The sequence below is a fragment of the Camelus dromedarius genome, chromosome X, assembly GCF_036321535.1.
Source record: "Camelus dromedarius isolate mCamDro1 chromosome X, mCamDro1.pat, whole genome shotgun sequence".
Classification (NCBI taxonomy): domain Eukaryota; kingdom Metazoa; phylum Chordata; class Mammalia; order Artiodactyla; family Camelidae; genus Camelus; species Camelus dromedarius.
This window is the reverse complement of record NC_087472.1, coordinates 41,776,155-41,793,335: the sequence shown is the minus strand read 5'-3', so window position 1 is coordinate 41,793,335 and position 17,181 is coordinate 41,776,155. Positions and strand designations below refer to the sequence as shown.

At 39.5% G+C, this 17,181-nt stretch overlaps 2 pseudogenes; both read left to right on the top strand.

Moving 5' to 3' along the window:
• The first annotated feature begins 842 nt into the window (after positions 1–842).
• On the top strand, positions 843–1,372 carry LOC105085509 (ferritin light chain-like; annotated as a pseudogene).
• Positions 1,373–15,134: 13,762 nt separating this feature from the next.
• On the top strand, positions 15,135–15,664 carry LOC116150996 (ferritin light chain-like; annotated as a pseudogene).
• Positions 15,665–17,181: the final 1,517 nt, after the last annotated feature.

Below are 17,181 nucleotides of genomic sequence, written 5' to 3'. Positions count from 1 at the left end.
ACCATTAAGATCCCTTACTTTTAAAGTTGAGTCATTGTAAAGGAAGAGAGAGATAAAGAACTATCTTATTAAGGATTTGGGGACTGTATTGTTACTTTCTGAACAACTGTAAATTCTTCAGAAATCGAAAGAGAGAGAGCAGTTTTGACTCAGTACTTTTTCTTCTCTTCCAGTCTGGGGCATGGTCACCAGCCCATGATGAGCTCCTTATGGACTGATGATTAAAATACCCAATACTACCTTACCCAATGATAATTTTCATTTCCTCACATTTTCCAGGGCTAGCCAGTCACATTCCAGGGAATGCTCTGGAAAATATTGGCATTACTATTCTAGTTTCCATCCCTTTCAACAGAGGTAGTACAGAGCTGAGCTGCAGCGTTTTTTTTACTCTTATTACAACAACTTTCTTCATTTTTCATTCTTTATACTGTATAAAGCCATTTATGTAATGTTGGATAACGTGTTCAGAGTTAAGCACTTTTGAACACTGTGTACACAAACCCTACCCTTCCATAAAAGGGTGTGTGAACCTATGTGTATGTAAAAGTTCACTAAAAATTTCACTAAATAAAGCCATCTGGTATGGTGAAAAAGACAAAATTTTAAAGTATTGTTCAAAATACATGTTTTCAGCAGTGTGCTCAGCAATCCCACGAATCTGTCTTTTCCTTCAACAGTGTTTGGACAGAACAGACCCAGGGACACCTCTTGCTTCAGCCTCCAACCACCCTTCAACCTTATTACCAGTCGCAACATTCAGAACCAGCCACCCTGCTATCCTCCGTTTCCAGGACCAGCCAGCATCATTTTGTGAGCCTAACTCCTTATTACCATCAACCATGCGCTCCCAGATTCGTCAGAATTATTCTACTGAGGTGGAGGCCGCCAGCAACTGCCTGGCCAACATGCATCTGCGGGCCCCCTACACCTACCTCTCTTTGGGCTTCTATTTTGACATGGCTCTGGAGGGTATGGGCCACTTTTCCCGCGAACTGGCTGAGGAAAAGCTCGAGGGCGCCCAGCGTCTTTTGAAAACGCAAAACCAGCACCACAGCCGCGCCGTCTTCCAGGACGTCCGAAGCCATCTCAAGATGAGTAGGGGAAAACCCAGGACGCTATGGAAGCTGCCATTCTCGTGGAGAAGAACCTGAACCAGGCCCTTTGGGACCTGCGTGCCCTGGGCTCTGCCCGCGCAGACCCTCAGCCCTGGCACTTCCGGGAGAGCCACTTCCGGGATGAGCAGGTGAAACTCATCAAGATGGGCGACCTCCTGACTAACCTCCGCAGGCTGGCTGGTCCCCAGGCTGGGCTGGGTGAGTGTTTATTCGAAAGGCTCACCCTCAAGCACAACTAGGAGCCTCTGCAACCCAGCTGCTCTGGTGTCAGGGCTTCTGCCTGAAGCGTCTCTCTGCAGTCACCAGGCAGCTTTTTAACCACCCTGGAGCCCTCGCCCAAGCCTGGGACCAAATGGAAACAATAAAGCTTTTTGCAGCAACAAACAAACAAACAAACAAAAACAAAAACATGTTTTCTACCTTCAGGCACATCAATAAGAAATGAAGATACAAATGATAGTGTATATCATATAAAATACTCATAAAGAATTGACCATACTCAACTTCATGACATACCACCACATCATAAATATTGGCATTTAGTTTCAGACCAAGAAATGATTTCTCTCACACGCCTTAAGTTTTTGATACTATGGTTATATGAACTACTGAATTCTAATTCCCCTTAATCTTTAGTTAAACCTTAAAGTTGTAAGTGGAAGAAATCTGGAACTTTTCCCTCAATTAAAAATTATGTTGAATGAGAGGTGTAGACTAAGTGAGAGGGCCCCAGCGCCACCCCCCATTTCCTGTGAAAGGGCAGGGTGGGGTCTGCCTTGCAGGCCAATGGTGAAATACCACTACTCTGATTTTTTTTTTTTTTTTTTTCACTGACGCAGTGAAGAGAGGAGCGGCCAGCCCCAAGGGTCTCTCCTGGTGCCAAGCGCCCTGGCCGGCTACACGCCGGCAGGGCCAACTCACTCTGGGGACAGTGCCAGGTGGGGAGTTTGACTGGGGTGGTGCACCTGTCAAACAGTAACGCAGGCAATTTTTTAAAAATTAAAGAAAAAAATTATGCTGAACCCCAATTATTAGAAAATTTAAATTATAAGTGACATTTTATTGGCACATATGCTCTAAAAACTCTCACCCACAAGCTGATAGTATTTAGTTTCATCTACTTTCCTTTTTCCCTTAATACCTGTCCATCTATAAAACAGAGGAAAATGGGTGTTAGCACCTAAATTAATACAGAATTTAAATCTGGGGAGCAGCAAATGAGCAGGCACGGTACATAGTACAGGATTGGTGTGCTTGGTACAGCTCACTTGAGGAGAGTGGTTATTGGACTCACAGACATAGAAAACAAATTTACTGTTACCAAAGGGGAAAGGGAGAGGAGGGATGAATCAGGAATTTGGGATTAACAGATACACCCTACTGTATATAAAGTAGATAAACCACAAGGTCCTACTGTATAGCACAGGGAACTATATTCAATATCTTGTAATAACCTATAACAGAAAAGAATCTGAAATATATATGCATGTTCTTTTTCAGAATATATATCACTTTGCTGTACACCTGAAACTAACACATTGTAACTCATCTAGACTTCAATTTTTTTTAATAAAATTCAAATTAAAAATAAAAGAAGAGCATTTATTGTAACTCCAGGAAGTCCTTTCATCCAGCTAGAGTTCTGGAACAGATGGCAATGCATTATAACTTATTGACATATCCAGATACATAAACTATATAATTTATTACATGCATCAGTCCCCTTTACACAATGCTTTACAACCCCACCCATGATGGGAGCAGAATGGTGACCTTTGTCCTTTAGTTTTTACACAAGTTTGGTGCTCTTTCTCAGCATTGCTGTTTCACCCTCTCCCTCAGTTTGACTTGAGATATGCATACAACTGAGAGAGTGATTTTTTTCATTATTAAGAATTATATATAAACTGATTTTTTTTTTTTGGTACTGTAGATATTCCTGGTGAATTATGCATGGGTCTGCCAAGAAAGTTATAATTCTGTCACTCCAAATACATTGTTCAACCAGGAGACCTGGACAGATTTAAAAGTATGCTATGACTGTAAACCACTTTGAGATCCTTGGGCATGAAGCACAATGTATAATAATGCTATATCATATGAGAACGGGGAGGAACAAGAATGACAGAACACATGCGGTGTTAATCATTTAATATTATTTCTAAATTATTCAAAGTGATTCCCAAGACAAATGTTATCTTCATTTTGACATCAAATCCATGTAGACCTGACAGGTAGAAAGAAGACTGCTGCTTTAAATTTTCCCTGCCTTTTTTCTTCAGATTCATAAGTCAATAGTAAGTTGGCTTGCTTCTTCGCAGAAGACAGAACTGCGTCGATAGATATCATCCATAAAATAAAACTCCGATCACACCCCAGGGAAATGGTTTTTCCCTAGACACTCGTAAAATCCCCACAGTGGTCAACCCACTGTTCTACCTTCTCTGTCTTTCACATGGACAGAAATCTCTTTCTTTCTTGAATTCAACAGAGATTTGGCTTTTTCTAAGGCAGCCCTCAGGGACATTCTGAAAGCTTCCTCACGATTGTATCATTTATTTATCTGCCACAGGGAAATGCAAGCACAAAGCCCCGCTGTAAGTAACAGCTAGACATTGCATCTGAAGTCCTTCTTCCCTTACGCTCGGGTCAAGGCCTGGCTGTTTAGTTCTCAACCACAGAGTGAGTCATTGTCACTATTTGGTAGAGGAAAGCAAACTGAGGAAAAGTGAAGCAATCCTTTTAGAGAAGAGAGAAAAAAAGATTGGTGAAACTCAATAATCTGCCTTCTTCAGCTGGAGAGCAGGCTTTTATCTTCCCTTACAAGAATAGATACAGAAGTGTTCATCTTTTCCTTCAATCACGTCAATGAAAATTTTCCTCCTGTTGCTAATGAGAATTCTGAAGGCACTTCCAAATGAGTTTTGACATCATCTTTATGATTAAAGGAAATATGTTTAAATGAAAGCTGGGAAGATTGCAGCAAAAAATCATCAAAACAAAATTCAGCATTTCAGTTTAGGAGGCATCTCATATTAGTAGATTAAAGATTGTATTTTTAAAGTCCTCCCTATTATAAAAAACGCCAACTTCTGTGAAAAGCTGTATTTCAAAGACTCGGTGGGGCTTCAAAGAACATACACCCAGAACAACACAGGCAATCAATCTACTGGATGACTCAATGAATTAAGGACATCAGATTTTAGTGTTCTGAGGATTCACTGAATGATACTTTTGCCTCAAACACGTGTATAAATCTGTATCTCTCTGAAAATGAATATACACTGATGGAGTATGTCTGTACAATTGAATTATATATGAACCATCAAGAATTAATAAGCAGAAACCTCAATTAAATACAGTTGGTGGACCAGAAGGGGGAGCTCTCATGCTCTGGGAGATATCCCAGACCAACAGGAAGAGGAAAGACTCCTCCTCTTTCCTGGCAAGGACTCAGCCAATGAAAAGCCATGGACTCTTTGTTTACTGTAGCCCCTCTGACTTCCTTGTCCTCTCTATGAAAGCGTTCTCCTTCCCTTGCTGGCAGGGGGTTGCACGTGGTTTGCCATGGTTGCAGACCCTGAACGGCAATTCTCTGCTGATCCTGAATGAACCTATCTTTGCTGGAGAAATAAATATATGGGGGTCTGTATGTTTCAGGTCAACATTTTGGTGGCCTTTATGGGGACCAGGGAAGACTCCCAATGGCTCCAGGGCTGATGAGCAAACAGGTGTGGTACCCACAGTTGAGCCCCTTGTCGCTCACTGCTTTTCTTACCAATCCTGCAGTTTGAAGGTACATCATTCTCCTGGATCTGCGCTTAACACTTTCTTTGCCTAAGTTCTAGGACTTAACCAGAAAGACAAAACCTTTGAATGGCTCCTGAGCAAAGGCTGGGGAGCTTCAAATGTTAAAAAAAAAAAAAAAAAAGAAAGAAAGTAAGGTGATTTGGGATCAGGTTGTTTGACTCAGGTTGGCTCGTTTTTGACCCTCTCAGGAATAGGGTTTGTTTCTCTGAAACAGGCTGGGTTTTTCAGCCTTTGGCCTACTCCTTTGTAGACTGGCTTTCGTTTGGCCTGGCTTTGGGACCAAGCTGTCTCCTTAAGACAGGCTGGGATTGGTTTGCAAGCTATTTCAATTGAGCCCTTAGTGCTGTAAGCCATTTAAGCTGTTTGAAAATTGTTCTTTACTTCAGAGGAAGAACTTCTAGAAAATGGGATCACAGTTATCTGAGTATTTTGAAGGCACCTCCCTACAAGGAACCTCAACCTATTTTATGTTTAAATGCATTGGTCCTTCGTCATGCACATTTCTAACTAAACGGACTGACATGTGCAAAAGCAATTTAGAACATCAATGGTCATTATGTGGAACTTCTGAAATCCCCAAACTTAATTTCCCTAAAACCAAAGTGTACTACAATAGCTCAGAAATTCCCAGAACTGAGTGGAATGCTTATTTTGATTGGTATTTTGAGGCTAAAATCGCCTCTCTGCAAAATAAGATATTGAGGTTAACTGAGGCAAACAAATAATTAAAGATAAAATGGTGCCCAAAGCCTTAGGCTCTCCTTTCTTGGCGTCTTTGTCTCAGATTTCACCTCCTTCCCTCCTACCAAAATTCAACTTGAGCAAATGAAGGCTCCGAAAAGAAACCAAAACCCTCCTAGTTTCTGCTATTATTGCAAAGAGCCAGGACATTGGAAAAGAGATTATTACAACTTTAAGGGCTGTAGGCACCTTTGGCCCTCTAACCAGCCTTTGCAACATCCTCCCAATTCTTCAGGGAAATACAAGGACTCTTCCCAATTCTCCCTGTTAATCTGCTTGGGAAAACATTTTTCTAGACTGGGAATGAATCTCTTCCAGTCCCAAATGACACCAGAGCCACACTCTCAGTTCAAACCCTCTACTATAAAGCGGCCCCTGCCTCAGAGTACTGAAACAATTCAAACAGAGGGAATCTCTAATAAATCTCCAGAGGTTCCTGTCTCTGTTCCTGTCTTTTGTTTAGGCCCTTTGAGAAATACACACCATTTTCTCCTTAGTTCCTCCGCCCTTGCCCATTTATTAGGCCAAAATGTCTTAGAAAATATCATGCCAGAATTTATTTCTCCCAGAAGGGGGAAATCATTTTAGAAATTGACCATAGTCATCAAAGTAACTCACCAAGTGAATTATATGACCCTTTGGCATCTTTTATTTGTTCCTCTCTGATGTCTCTACAGCTGATTCTGGAAACACTGATCATTTGTCCCGATTGATTCAGCTACCACTTTCCTTATGGGCAAAATCTCCAACTCGGTCTAGTTGGTTATTGCTGACATTAGATTTCAAATTTCTCTCTTATGGCCCAACCTGTATATGTTTTACTAAATAGTTACAACTGTACCCCCAATTTTATGGGGAAAACCAGATGACAGGGCCTTAAAGGAGAGTTTGAGGAACCCACCCACCTGCCCTTGGGCATCCCAATGACCAGATTCCCTTTTTCCTTTTTGTATATGACAGGGAAGGGAATGCCCTGGGACTACTCACCCAAAAACACGGGGACCACCATCAATCCATAGGGTACTATAGCCAAAAACTAGACCCTGTGGCACAGGGATACTTCCCTTGCATTTGTCATTACGGCCACTGCCCTTTCAGTTAAGGCCACCGAGAAAAATCATTGTAGGATTCCCTTGAACCATTTCTGTACCTCCTGTAGTAGGAGCTTTCCTGAATTCTCATTTCTCAGCCAGCCACCTGGCCTCCTATAGTCCTTTTGTTAACTGCTCCTCACATAACTCTTTTATGTTGTAATGACCTTAACCCAGCGGCTCTTTTTCTCTCTGTCACCAATGAAGTACCTCAGGACTGCTTAACACTGATGCACCACCTCCTGACTCCTTATAATGATCTACAGGAAATTCCACTGGGTAATGCTGGCTTATCATGGTTATTATTTAAATGGTGACAATGGCAAATATTGTGCTAAGTATGGTATCACATGGTAACTCCTTTTGAAGTTGTTGAGGCAGTATCTTTATCTATGGCTACTTCTGCACAGCAGGCTGAATTACAAGCTCTTACATGGACTTGTGTTTTAGCCGAAGACAAAATTGCCATTATTTATACTGATAGTAGATATGCTTTTGGAGTAGCTCATGATTTTGGAATGTTGTGGAAACAACATGGCTTCCTTACTTCCAGTGGAAATAAAATTAAAAATGGCCTCTATGCTTGGGAATTCTTGAATCAATACTTTTATCTGCTGCTTTAGCTATTTTTAATATTTGGGGGCATTCTAAACTTGACTCTTTGGAAGCTAAGGGAAATCACCTTGCTGATATTTCTATAAGGACTGCTAAGGGAACCAATAGCAGCCAAACCTCTGGCATGGTCCAAAAGGATATTTCATAAAATTGATATTGGAAAGTAACAGATCCCAAACATGGAAGTGGTTGATTGCAGTTGAAATGTGGGACACCAGATCCTCCTGCCTCCAGCCACAAAATGGGCAAACTCTATTTTGCCCCTACTGCATCTTAGGACTCAGACTTTGGGCTTACTGAACCTTAGGGACAATATAAATACTTCAGGATATTGGATTCCAGTGACAACTGCTTTTGTCCTTGAATGAGTACCTATGCCGGGGGATAAAAGGTATGGTCCAAGTTGGTACGTCTGAAAGTGGACAGAGAAGAAAATAAAGATACTTTCTGCTTATGGCCAGAAACACAAAATGACAGACAGATAATCATGACTCTTACCAAGTTGGAAGTACTGTATGTATACTCTGCTCCAAGGTAAATTTAGTGTGAAAAAAAATTAGGGGACAGCAGATATAACAGGAGATAAGGCCACTACTGTTCCCCTAGTTCCCTACCAAAGACCTTATCCTGTGCATCCCCCATGTGACAGAGGGCACAATCACTTGCACTTTAAAGAATAGCCTATTAGGACTCTCCCTTGGGTAAGGGACACATTTACTGTATCCTCACCATACCCTAACCTACTATGACTTGTATTATCCCAAAAAAGAGCAAGATGCCACTTATCTAAGGATTGTGCCAACGGGCAGACCACCTGGTTTGTTGCTTAAAGGCAGACACTCCGAGGCTCAGATTCAAGAACTATGACTCTAAGAGATCTGTGCCTTTGGTTACCAGCCCATGAAACTGACCAGATGCAAACTAGCAAAAAACCAATTAAGATTTTTAAAGGATTGGATTGATAGTCTGCCTGAAAACAAGCCAAAATGGTGGAGAGCAGTGCCAAGAGAAAGAAAGATGTTCTAATGGCACTGGTGGAACCCCCTGAATTTCCCAGTTAAATGAATGAATATATTCCTTTAAAAAAAAAAAAAAAAAAAAGCCTGTATCATGTGGGTTTCCATCACTTGTGACTAAGCATCCTGACTAACACAAGGCTAAAGTGAATGGGAAGAAAATTAAACTGTATTGAGAAGTTCTGATATGCCAGAAACTGTGCTAGGCGCCTTCCAATACTCTAATTTAATGTTCACAATAACCCTGAAAGGTACCTAGCATCTTCCCTCATTTTGTGTAAAGAAAATTGAGGCTCTGAGACCTAAGTACACATTCAATGCCCATGGACACATTGTTAGTAAGTGGTGGATTCAGGATTTTATCCAAGTCTGTTTAATGGTAAAATGTACACTATTTTTACTAAACTACACTCCTCAATAAAATGATGGTTGTAATAGTGCTTGACTCACAGGATTATTGTAAATACTCAGAATATTGTTAGGCACATAGTAAGTGCTAAATAGTTAATCAAAATGCAAAGGGATAAAATAAATAAATAGACAAACAGTGGATCAAGGCATTTCCCCTTGACCTCAGAATTTAATATAATCTACAAAGGGCATGCTGTTTGATCCTGACAAACTCTATGATGGCTAATGGCCTCCATTATTTGAAATCTGTAGTCAGAAGATGGGTATATTCACTCCCAGCTTAAAAAAGATTATTAATTATAATTGCTGTAAATGTTTAAAATATAAAAGCGACCTATAGTCAAAGTAGATTTAGTTACCTTTTTTTCAGGAAAGCTAAAAAATTTTAAATATGTTTACTATAAAAATATTATTTGCCCATTATAATTCCTTCAGGGTCCCAAGCTGGGAATTTTTAGCATGAATATTATAAATGAAGAAACATTAAATGCATGACTTTTGTAATGAGATTTTTCACTTAATATACAACACTTCACATGTGACTTGAACTGACTGCTATCTCAACTAGAATCTGCTTGAAAATTTAGGCAACATCAACTTTGCTTTGTGCAGTTTCAAGGTACAAAATAAATTATTCATAATGAGTTAATTATCATCTCAGTGTACCATCATTCCTAGTTTTAAAGTGATATTGAAAAGATTAGATACTCAGGAATTTAATCATAATTTGCATACACTAGTTTTGAAAATAAGCAGCAGTCTCTTGATCAATGCAAAATCACAAAATCTTCCAGATGAAAGATAACCTTGACACCATAATACAGACAGAAAAATAATTTTCCTATTAAAAAAAAAAAGCTAAGGACCACCCTCAATTGCTGGAGGACATTTTACAGTTTATTTTCATAAATTGCCTCACATTCCCCTTTCCTATGAAAAGAGGAAAAATTAGATCTCAAATTCTCTGTAGGCCTTTGATTTTCAGCATATGGAGCACTGGGCTTCAATAACGAGCTGAGTTCATGCCTCTGCTTTTCTCCCTTGAACGTACTGGTGCTGGCTCATCGCTGAATCTCCTAAACACAGAACAGTGGCTGACATGTAGTACTCTCTGCCCAAATTACTTACACTTACATAGACAAGAAACTACCAAGTCATCACAGTAATTATTATGTCCTCCCTGAAGCCACTGTGAAACATAATAGCTGAGGAGTATAAACTCGGGCATCTCTGTTTCCTCCAGATCCCACAGAAAGCCTTTGTGATAACCAATCCCCTACCCGTAAAACAAGAAGCAAGGACCGAACTACCCAATAGCAGACACAATATCCCTCCGATTTTTAAAATAAAGAACCAATAGATAGAAAAACTTTATGATTTCTCATATTTAGGTTTCTAACAGACGATATTTTGGTTTAGTACTTCTTCCTGCCCAGAAATACAGATAACTGTAACAAACTGAGAAATTATACAGAATGAAACCACTTCATTTGCCAAGCGTGTTTATTCCTTGGTTGAACATGTGACAGATTACAGTTAGGTCTAATTCTTATAATTTATCACTTATTTCAATAAATGTGTTGTTCCAAAATTTACTACAAATTCAAAGTCTTAGTGTCTGAAGACTCTATTTAACACTTTCATATTACTATCGTGTACTTTCTCCTAGCATTGACACAGTATTCTGCGCTCCTTCTTCAAAAACAACACATGTTTGCTATGATTCTAACCAGTGTCTAGACATCAAAAGAAAAGTTTTCTCTAATCTTTCCACCTTTTAAAATACTCAGAGAATTTACTGGTGAGGAAGAGAAGAAAACTAGATCAAAGTTCTAACATTTAAAAAAAAACTATACGTTCCCATTTCTTGACAGATAAAGAGACAATAAATAAGATCTGCATCCTGTGATCAATAGAAATGTAGAGGTTGGAGTTTTATTATTTTTCTCTTGCTTGCTTTTAAAAAATAAATAGAGCTTGCTGATGACTTCATTACACCCAGCACTTCAAGGTAAACATAATAGAATTCTACTTTACTGGCATACTGCCATGGCATGCTCTTCTTGGTAAGTAAAAGATGACACTGAATTAGAGAACTTATTTCTTTATGGGAACCCAATTATGGTCTTCTCTGGTAATTTCCTGAATCAAATCTGGGGCTACATCTTGAGTTAAAATTCTCATATACTCCCTTGGCACAGAGGTAAAGAAAAACCTTCTCTGCCTTTCTCGCTGATTTCCCTCTTCAACCAGGTTAAAATCCAACCTGGGATTCTTAACAAACACATATGTCTATAAAAACAAATAAACAAACAAACAAACAAAAACAACTGCTAGAAGACAACAGAATTCTTAACAGATTTGAAGAGTAATGTAAAAAAAAAAAATTACTCAAATACCCAAATGCTGCCAAGTTCTCTAGTCTTCTGAAGCCACTCTTTCCTATAACAGTCAAGTAGTAACCGATATAAATCACCATTTCTTATATAATGAAAAGTCCAGTATCCTCCCTAAGATCCAAGGATTCCTGGGGTGGGGGTTGGTAGCTGAAGAGGTGAAATCTCATCCCCAAATACACCCCTCACTGATTTCTCAATCTCCTTATCATCATAGGTCTGAAAACGTTTGACCTCTTATCTCCCCATTTTGTGGCCCTTGGTACCCCAGCCCCTCCCCATCTAGCACTCTTCCTCCTTCAGTCCCCAAAGCGCCAGTAACACATGTAGTGTGGAGTTCAAGGAAGTCATGTAGAATCAAACAAAGCCAAGATGAGATGTGGAATTTAAAAATCAAACTGGAGAAACAAACAAATGTATAGAGCAAAACAGAAACAGACTCAGATATAGAAAGCTCGCTAGTGGTTATCAGTAGGGAGAGGGAAGTGGGGGAGGGGTGAGGGGCGGGGACTGAGAGATGCAAACTACCTTGTAGAAAATAAATAAGCTACAAGGATATATTGGTACAGCACAGGGAATATAGCCAGTATTTTATGATTACTTTAAATTGAGTATAACCTTTAAAAATTCTGAATCACCATGTTGTATAACTGAAACCGATACTGTAAATCAACCCTGCTTCAATTTTAAGAAATTTTGAAATTAAAAAAGATGAAATTTAAATAAGTAAAGTTTTACATCAAGAAGAAAAAAAATCAAACAGGAGAAATGTCAATCCAGTAAGTCCAAAAGTGACACTGAAGACACAGGTGTAGCTCAGAAAATATAAGAGAAATGGTCTCTGCCTTTAAGGAATATATATATACAGTCTACTGGGGGCATTTTTAAACATACTTGAGCACAACTTAGGCTCAAGCTGGGGCCTTTGTTATATACTTAATGTCTTTCCACGATGTTTTTTTCCTTTTTTCCTTTTAATGAAACTAATGATCAGAGATCTCTCATAGTAAATAGGAAGCCAAAGAGGTAAACCAGGTAGCTAGTGCTGTGTTTTCTAATTGGCCAGGTGATTGAAGACTTGTCTTGAGTGAATAACTGGCCAGGAAGTGGGCAGGCAAGGATCATGTTTTCAGAGGCTCTGATGGAGGGGGAGCTGGATGTTTCCACTGTCTTGCAAGATGTCCGATACCTGCTAATCATTACACATGAATCAGTAAGAAGAGAGGTTGTTCAGCCTGTTCAGTGCACCTATGTGATCATATTCTAATTCCTGATCAGAGTTCACTCTTCTGTGGGAAGCCATTCCAAATGAAATGTTACTCTTTCATCTTCCTGATTTTATTCCTTGTTCCTTAGAGTCAAAGAAGTGCTTGCCAAAAGGGTAAAATTTTCTGAAATATCCAGTGAGCTGAAAATTCACATAACTGCTGGATCCTAACTGTACTTAGAAAGAGTGGTAAAGAAAGTACATCTTCACCCTGGATAGTAGAAATATGTAACCAGAGTCAGGAATAGAGTTGTAGAAATAGACAAGACTGTCAAAAAAGAATCTTCCAGGCACTCTTGTAATCTACTTAGATATTTCAGTATTTGACCTTGAAGCAACTTCTGGCAAGTTGGATGGCATAATTTCCTAGAATATCATAGTGGATAAATCCATTAGCCTGATGACCCTCACTTGGCATTTTCAAAGAAATTTACTGCCGGTAGTGATAAGGTTGCGAACACTAAAAGCTGCTTGGCTGATGAAAATCCTGCTTGAAAAAAAAAAAAAAACTAGACAGATTTTACACCAGAGTTCTACCAGATACTCTCACACACCCACACTGTTAAAATGTATACTTTCTTAAAATATGCATTAAGGTCTGAGGATATCATGGGTATTACAAATTCTATTTCATCTTAGAAATTATTTTTAATCCAGCAAAAATGTTTTGAAACCTACTATGTGCAAGGCATATGCTAGGGGCTTAGGGGAGCACAGAGATGAATAAGAATCCCTTCTTCCTTTTAGTAACAGATAAGACAATTAGGCAAAGAACTAAAGCAGAGTAAGTAAGTACTAAATAGAGACACAAATACCCTATTGGGAGAGCTCCGGGAAAGAAGCAATTGATTCTGACCAACAAGGATTAGGGGAGGCTTAATTGAGGTGAGAACTGACTCATAGAAACCAAATTAAGCCACACTTTTTGTGGAATCAAACAAGATTTAATACAGGATGGGAAACCTGTTTAAAGATTATCCCTCCTACCAAGGGAGAAATGTTATTAATGAAATGAAAGAGCTTTTGGCCATGTCATCACGAATCACACAGCCTAAAATGCTATCAGTGAATAATATCTGTCTTCAGGGGAATTGCAACATGTTACAAAAGTATAAAATATTTAATTCAAGAAGGACAATGACATGACTCTCAGTTGCAGAAAAATAACATTTTGAATGGCACTTAAAGGAGCAGGAGGACATAAATATTTTGTCCCCTAGAAAGATGTACTATAGAGTAGAACAGTAGTTTGCCTGGCTTAAACACAATTGTGATGCACTCTTCTCCCAAGATTGCCAATTATTTTGCTCTTATTCCATAAATACCTAGTAGGCCTTTGATTACTAATGTACAGTCATCCCTCGGTATCCATAAGGGATTAGGATCCACTTGCAGATACCAAAATCCGAGGATGCTCAAGTCCCTTACATAAAATGATGTATTATTATTTGCATATAACCTATGCACATCCTCCCATATACTTTAAATCATCTCTAGATTACTTATAATACCTGACATAATGTAAATGCTATATAAACAGTTGTAATTGCAATGTAAAAATAGTTGGCAGTATGCGTTAAATTCAAGTTTTACTTTTTGGAACTTTCTGGAATTCTTTTTGGAACCTGTGAATACAGAGAGCTGACTATAAGCATGCATTTTAATCCCAGGAAGGAAACTGTTTTAAGACTAGCACCACTAATCTTCAAACTCCTTGAGGGCAGGGAATATATGCTGGTTAGCGTAGATCAATATGGTGGTGCTTGATAGGTAAATTGACAACATTACAAATTCACAAAACTGTCAAAATCACAATTCTAAGTATCAGCACAGCAAAATGAACTCTTAATTGTCAGTTAATGCTTACACATCCTACCAGACTTGCAAATTGACCTATTATAGCCTTATTTTGCAAAATAAAAGAAAGCGGGTAGAAAATTATGAAAGAATCCACATAAGGTCATCTGATATATACCATGGGCCTGTATTTTCAGTTTGACCACAAGTATTTAATATCAGAATGAAATGGAAGGCTAGATGACCAAGGATCTATTTAAAATTTTTTTTAAATCCTACCACAAATATTTTAATAATAAATACTATGAGAGAATGCAGAATATTTTTCAAGTAGGTCAAAACTAAAGCACAAATGAATTTAGGGGAAAAAATCTAATGAAATGAGTCTATCTTGACTTAGTTAAAATTATTTTGAAGTCTTTTGTGGTTCAAATCTTTAGAAATGCTTCCAGAATATTAAAATTGTAATCCATTTATCCATTTGAGAACTATTTATTAAACACCTACTTAATAGTATGCATTCTGTGTACAGTAGTGACCAAGACAGGCACTGTACATCTTTTTGAAACCAGGGCCAACTTATCCACAAAAACCTCAGCAGAAACATGAAGGATGATAAGAGTAGGAAAGGAAATGCACTGGAGGAAAAATGTGCGCAGACCTGGGCAGTGCACTGGGTGGTCCCATGAAACTGTCTCTTCCTTCAACTGTGTTGGGATGGAACAGACCCAGGGACGCCCCTTGCTCCAGCCTCCAACCACCCTCCAACCTTTTTTCCAGTGGCAGCATTCAGAACCAGCCACCCTGCTATCCTCCGTTTCCAGGACCAGCCAGCATCATTTTGTGAGCCTAACTCCTTATTACCATCAACCATGCGCTCCCAGATTCGTCAGAATTATTCTACTGAGGTGGAGGCCGCCAGCAACTGCCTGGCCAACATGCATCTGCGGGCCCCCTACACCTACCTCTCTTTGGGCTTCTATTTTGACATGGCTCTGGAGGGTATGGGCCACTTTTCCCGCGAACTGGCTGAGGAAAAGCTCGAGGGCGCCCAGCGTCTTTTGAAAACGCAAAACCAGCACCACAGCCGCGCCGTCTTCCAGGACGTCCGAAGCCATCTCAAGATGAGTAGGGGAAAACCCAGGACGCTATGGAAGCTGCCATTCTCGTGGAGAAGAACCTGAACCAGGCCCTTTGGGACCTGCGTGCCCTGGGCTCTGCCCGCGCAGACCCTCAGCCCTGGCACTTCCGGGAGAGCCACTTCCGGGATGAGCAGGTGAAACTCATCAAGATGGGCGACCTCCTGACTAACCTCCGCAGGCTGGCTGGTCCCCAGGCTGGGCTGGGTGAGTGTCTATTCGAAAGGCTCACCCTCAAGCACAACTAGGAGCCTCTGCAACCCAGCTGCTCTGGTGTCAGGGCTTCTGCCTGAAGCGTCTCTCTGCAGTCACCAGGCAGCTTTTTAACCACCCTGGAGCCCTCGCCCAAGCCTGGGACCAAATGGAAACAATAAAGCTTCTTGCAGAAAAAAAAAGAAAGAAAGAAAATGTGCACAGATCTCAAAGTGTAAGAGAGGTGATGATGAGTTGGAAGAATGCCAAATACCTCCATATGTTTAGAGCAGTGGTTTTCAACTCAGGGTGATTATGCCTCGCAGAGGACATTTGGTAATGCCTGAAAACATTTTTGGTTTTCACAACAGGAAAGGGATGCTACTGGCATCTCACGAGGAGAGGCCAGGGATGCTGCTAAATATCCTACAATGCACATGACAGCCGGCCACCACAAAGAATGATTCTGCCCAAAATGTCAACAGTATGGAAGTTGAGAAACTGTTAGAGACTTGCAGGGAAGGCATAGATGAGTGGTAGAAGAGTACATGCTTAGGATGCTTAGTATAATGGGGTTCAATCCCTATTACCCCCATTAAAAACAAAGAAAGAAGGGGGAAAAAAAGACTTAGAACTGGAGAATTTTAGAATTTTAGTCTTTGCCAATTCTCGATAGCCAGAGATGGCACCTTGTTGCTTAGATTTACATTTTTCCTTGGTTACTAGTGAGCATAAATGTTTAAAAAGTTTAAATATATTTATTACTATGTATTTCTTCTTTAGTACATTTTCTGTCTGTGCCCTTTGGAGATTTCTCAACTGGTTATTGATTTGTTGCTTAGTGTCCTGGAAGAACTCTTTATATATTACAGATAGAAAACCAATGTGTCATTTATGTTGCAAATATTTCTCCTTTATCATTTTCTTTGATGTTTTATTTTCATTTCTGTGCAGTTTCTAACTTTTATGTACTCAAATCCATTATTCTCATCTTTTCACATTTTCTGCTTTTCTATTATAAAAGCTGTTTTCAACTGAAATTGCATAAACTGATTATTTTAATACAGTGTGATAAACAGTATAGAATGGTATATCCCATACCAACAGTGTGGAGGCACAAAAAAACTCAATTAAAATAGGCAGAAGGAGCAGAATTAGTTTGTTTTTATTGTGCTATGTACCCTAAGTGCCTAGAAAAGTGCCTGGCACATAACAGGCAACCAATAAATATTCATTAAATGTTGAATAAATAAATAAATGATATTTAATTGGTCACATAATTGCAGTTTATCACAGAGTATAAAATATTCATACTTGCAAACATTCTTTGTGGAATTGGATAATGAGTAGAGGAGATCATACACTTTTGCATTTCTCCTAGTTTATCCCCTTCAAAGCTCTGTCTGAATCTAGGGCTTCCAGGCTCTCAAAGTCATCCTAAGAATACACATCAGGCTTCGGGCTGGTCCTGATGCCTTTGAAGGTATCTACACATCTCCAGATCCTCTTCTCAACCCAAATTGACTTTTGTTTTTATTTTGAAAAGAAAGGATTATTCTCCCTTCACCCAGATACACACACGTACACA